General features: G+C 33.1%; 1 protein-coding gene across 3 annotated transcripts in view; it reads right to left on the bottom strand.

Annotated features, from left to right (window-relative positions):
- The window catches only part of LOC122717274 (4-coumarate--CoA ligase 1-like), a 10376-nt gene extending 5109 nt beyond the window's left edge, over positions 1-5267 (bottom strand). For 2 of the 3 annotated variants that reach the window (XM_043941190.1, XM_043941189.1), the window contains exon 1: positions 5086-5267. The gene's annotated coding sequence lies outside the window, so the exon portion shown is untranslated. Of the gene's footprint in view, positions 1-4601; positions 4636-5085 lie in introns of those variants that run through there. The other variant, XM_043941191.1, reaches the window with a different exon arrangement.
- Positions 5268-5643: the final 376 nt, after the last annotated feature.

Genomic DNA, 5643 nt, shown 5'->3' with positions numbered 1-5643 from the left:
CTCTCTCCCCCCCCCGAGAAATCCCATTGGAAATCCTTCAAATATTCGAGGATGGTAAAATGGTGAAACGCGAAGTAGGAATTCGTTCTTGGAAGTCGGAATGCCGAGAAATCGCTGTTCAGGCTCAGTCGACGTAGATGTGAAATTGGATTGAAGATCTGCGCTCGATGTATAGGAAACGCGGTTCCACCGAACGTTCGTACCCATATCACCGTATAAATTGTTCACGAAAACTTCTTATTATCCGATTCGATAACGATAAACACCTGACTCTCTATGCTCGGTATATACGTTAAATATAAAAGGACACGTTTCGAATTAATTCTTAAGAGAGATTAAAATTATATATATATATATATATATATATAATATATATATAATATTCGCTATCAAATATTTTACAATCTCTTTCTCGTATTCCTTCGAATATCGAGCGTAATAACGAATTTTAACTTTTATTCAAAAACGCACAAATGAAACGAAAACGAAACTTGGGAATCGATCGATTTCACTTTTCTTCTTATTCGCATCGAATTAGACAATGGAACGACGGAAAGCATCCATCGAATGACGTCTTACGACGTCTCGGGTATCGAGATGGGCGGCAGAGGGAGAGGTGGGAAACTGGGGTGACTAGGAGTCGGCGAGGTTAGTTGGATCGGGTGGCAGGGGAAGATGGGTATGAGAGCGCGTGCCACTCTGATTGTAGCGACCATACTGGGACGCATACCTACGATTCTTGGTTTCATGCGGCGTGCCTAGACACCCCGAGAATACTTATCGCTCGGACCGAGCCGAGCTAACCGTTATTATTTAAAAGAGTTTACGATTCGACCGACTTTCCGTGCTATTTAATTCTCGATTAAAAGTAAGTCTCGAATTTCATTTCTCCCTTTTCCAGATATATTTATTAGTTTTTAATTTGTCGACAGATTTATGAGATTTATTTGATTTTTTTTTTTTTTTTTCATTTTTCAAGTAGAAGAGTGAAAATAAAGTGAACGTTTTTAAAGTAATTTTTACGATCTTTTCAAACAAAAAGAAAAATTTATGAAAGAAAATGTTAATCGTAGTATTTAAAATTTAGACAGATCACGTAGATCGAGACACGGTGAAGATTATAGGACGTGTTATCGTCTGAAAAAATTTATCGATCGAGCAGAGTTCGTTTATTACGCTTGTTTCCTTCTTTTTTTTATTTTTTCGACGAGATTCACGGCGAGTGTAAAATGGAATGTACGAAATATATGAATATATATTTCGTCTCTTCTCCGTGGTATAATTTGGTACGCGAGTAAAAGGCTCGGTTCAAATAACATTAACCTCTCCGACTCTCGGTGCGTGGAGATGCGGGCACAAAGAAATATTTTACACGCGTACATTACAGCGGGAGGAAAAAATTGAATTTCACTTTTAAAAAATTCATCTCGAGACTTCTATTCGATCCTAGGTTTTAAAAATCTCAGCCAGGCCGCGGCGCGCATTCATTTACGCGACAAAGAGCTTTTACAACACGTTTCGGGGCGAGTTTAAAGGTTGGAAAAGATCCGGTTCGAAAAAGCTTTCTTCCCTTCTTTATCTAAATCGCTTTTAATCGACTGCTTAGCCCACTGCGCTTGTATTTTTCACTTCGATCAAAGGGAAGATACGGCAAACTTTCGTCTCGAAAAAAATATTTACGAATACACGCGTGAAATATCTCGCGTGAGTCTTGAACCGTCCAATCTAAAATTCGTGCAGACCCAACAACTTGCACGCGCCACCATTTTGAGTATCAAGCCTTTCCTTTACATTCTTCCATGCGATTAAATACTGAGAATTTTCGAGAGGGGGAAATTATGATTCGTAATTGCATCTTGTATTTGATTCGTTCTCCTTCACTCGACGAGGTTTAAATTAAGAGTCTCGAATATTTCGAGTCCATTTCGAATTTTCGAATCGATCGATAACTACTCGATTCGAATCGTGGAAGATAAAAAGAATGAGAAGAAGAAAAGGAACAGACATTAATCCGTTGAAAAAAATAACTATTTAAAAATTTCGAAATAAAGTAATAAATAAATTATTTATTAAAATACTTGAACAACATTTATTCAATTATCATAATCGATTCATTTCTCGTATAATTTCAACCCGTTCGGCATCGCAAAATTATTTCCAATTATTATTATGTTCCGAACGATAAATTATTAAAGTAACTTTTATTTATATTCTTATATACAACTTCGACTATTAATATTTTCCGCGTTCATCGCTGGCGCGGAACCATCAGATTTCTCCTCGAGGGGGGGAGGAGGATGAAAAATCAGCGGCGACATTGAGACGCGTGGAGGAGCAATCGGCCCCGATTGTTCCATCTTCCGCTCTCCGTATTAACGTAAGGCCGCGACTTAACGGAATTAACGAGACGAGGTGTCTGGGCGGGGGAGAGGGAAGGGCTGGAAACGCAGCGTCGGGATTTTGATAACATGTGACTTTATCTGGAATTGCCGAGCGCGCAGGTAGCCTGTTTACTTAAGATAATAGCGAAGCGGAGTGGCGGAGAGGAGGTGGGAGTCGGCGGTGGGAGGAACGAGGAAAGAACGCGTCGACGAGTGAAATAGTAGACGGCGAGGGAAGGGAGGGGGGCGAGAGAGGGGGTAAGAAGGGAAGGAAGGTTGTGCTTTGCCGCACAAGCGGAAGCGGCTAAGGACGGTGTAAAAGCGGAAGAAGAGGGAAAATGGAGAAAGAGAAGGGAAGGGGGGAAGGGAAAGAGTGAGATTCTCCGGGCTACAAGAACTTCATTTTCCAACCCATTACGCCTCGCCACCCTTTACCCTCTTCGATTAATTTATATCGAAATTTTAAACGACATTCATCGCCCCCATACCCGAACGATAAATAACGCTACTAGATTTTTCTACTACTTTCGTCTTTTCTTCGTTTGTTCTCTCTCTCTCTCTCTCTCTCTCTCTCTCTCTCTTTCCCTCCGCGTCCCTGAAGAAAGGAACGAAGGATCTGGCTGTAGGACATTTTGAAATAATAGAAAGGAAGCGTCGATGTAAATTATAGTAAGTAAACAAACGATAGAAACCCATATGTTATGATGTAAGATAGGTTAAAATTAATTCATAAATGTCAGTATGGATAGATTAAGAAATTCTCACTAGATGGTGTGCATTCGATTGTGCTTGTGTATATCATGGGCGACCATAAATATTTATTTTAATATGATTTTGTAAAGTTTTGCGAATCGAACATGACAGTAAAAAAAAAAAATAAAAAGTTTCTACTTTTTATATATTCATTACATTATGTGAATTTCTAATACGAAATAATTACTTAACTTGGAGTTTAATTTACAAAAAAAAAAAAAATATTGATAATTTATACAACGATTTAAATTAAAATAGATATTTCGTTATATTTGTTAAATACTTTTTAAAAAATTTATAGAATATTTTCTCAACTATTGAAAAGTGATCGATCGAAATTATTGATTAATTCTTTGCCTATATACACACGTATTTCGTTTAATTTGTAAACGAAAAAGTTAATTTGTTTAAAAAGTGGATTTAAAAATGAATATTTATTATGCATTATACATTGAAACAATTATTTTTTATATTGAAAATTGAAAATTAATTAATATACAGTATTTGAATTATCATGGCACAACAACGGCCCTTTTTATAATAATTGCCACGATATTCCACGAAATAGATCTTTTTACATTCTTTTTTATTTGAGAAGAGAATTTCGTCTCTTTCTTCGTGCAAATTTCCACGATCCATCATATTTCGAAAAAGGCCATTAAAAAATTACACGCGATGTTTTTGATATTTCTCGCGCTATTTTTATTATAGATAAATTAATAAAAAATAATATTTTCCTCGTAACTTTGACGATAATTTCAGCGAGTTTAAAACGATCGGTCGAGATTTGTCTTTGTCGAACTCTGCGATAGCTTGGATCGCGTGTAAATAAAGAAAATATATAAAACTTGTTTCAATTGTTGGAATCGATCCTCTTTTAAAAATAATCGTACTTTGTCGTAATAATTTTAGATTTTTCGATCGTCAATTAATCATCGTGTAATCTACAACGTGATATTGCATATTGCATCGAATGTAAACTTCGGATTTTAGCCGAGATCTTGTCGTATTACCAACAATGGATAATAGCAACATATTATTTGCGATTCTTATTCATTTTCGTCGTAAGTATACGTACTATTACTTAAAAATTTTAATATCACGACAATCACAAGCCTTAATTTGAAAAACTTTTCCTTTCTTTCTTTCTTTCTTTCTTTCTTTCTTTCTTTCTCAACCGAGGTCGCTACTAGTCTCTTTATCTTTCGAAAATTCGTCGCAATTGCGAAACTTTTCGAGTCAATCAAAAAGAATCATCATATGTATAGTTCTTTTTTACTTGCAACTATTTTCTAAAATCTCAAACTGAAATTCTTCTGCATGAAAGATTCTTCTTCGAGCACTATTATAATATTTATAATATTATTATATATTATATATATAATAACGAGAAATATTAAGCCGAATATTTTGATAAAAGTAACTACTGTCACTTATTCTTATTATCACTATCATTATTACACTTACTATCATTATTCTTCATTTTTTTGTATATGCTCGTCTATATCGAACAAAAAAAAAACTCGTATATTTATCGAATATGGATAAAAATAAATATATAAATTATTAGAAGATAAATACAATTACAATGGTAAATATCGAAGAAATTTTGAAATTTTGAAACAAAGTAATGATGCTGAACGTAAAGCACTTGAAATACATAATAAAGAGAAATACTTGTTTATAGTCGTAAATCTTCACTTATCTTGAACCGATAAAAAGGAAAAAAAAAACAGAAAAATATTAGAGAGAAAAGAAAAGAAAAATATTAAAATATATTCAAAAAGACATATACTTAACGCGTTAAATATTAATAGAAATATTATATATAAGTTTGTGTATAAGTTTACAAAACTAAAAATTATTTTTATCAAAATATATTTGATTTCGTAATTACATTTAACGATAAATATGATTTTGCTTTATGAATAATAGTAATTAACGTACATACCGGCTATTGTGCGATTGATTTATTGATTTATTTATTATAAATTCTCCACAATTTACCACGTCCAAATTTCTTCGATTTTGCGTTGATTTCTTTTTTTTTTTTTTTTTTTAATATATTAAATTTAACACAGAAATTGACGAATTCAAAGGAACTAAGAGCGTCCGATCCTCTCTCTCTGGATGTACTAAAAGAACTGAATAAGCAATACTTTGAAATGTTATCTTATGCGATATATCGTGAAATTTATTGACACAATAAAGCAAAATAATTTTTTTCTTTTTATTTGCAAATATAAATATAATTAATGATAATGATGTAAAATTTAAAACTATTTGCATATACATTAAGTTGGTTACGAAATATATAATTATATTTATAAGGTCATGAATATTGCAACATCGAAAAAACGTGCGTATTTTTCCGTTATTTAACTTAAAACTATTGTATTTACATATTTCTATTTAACTTGTAATTTGCAAATTTCTAATTTAATTGAAATAATTTTCAATTCACTTTTATCCTCTTTATAATATACTTACATTTATAAATTGCAGATAA

The sequence above is a fragment of the Apis laboriosa genome, unplaced genomic scaffold (genome assembly GCF_014066325.1).
Source record: "Apis laboriosa isolate Shangri-la unplaced genomic scaffold, ASM1406632v1 scaffold4_cov146, whole genome shotgun sequence".
Classification (NCBI taxonomy): domain Eukaryota; kingdom Metazoa; phylum Arthropoda; class Insecta; order Hymenoptera; family Apidae; genus Apis; species Apis laboriosa.
The sequence above is the reverse complement of the archived record's forward strand: the minus strand, read 5'-3'. Positions and strand labels throughout refer to the sequence as shown.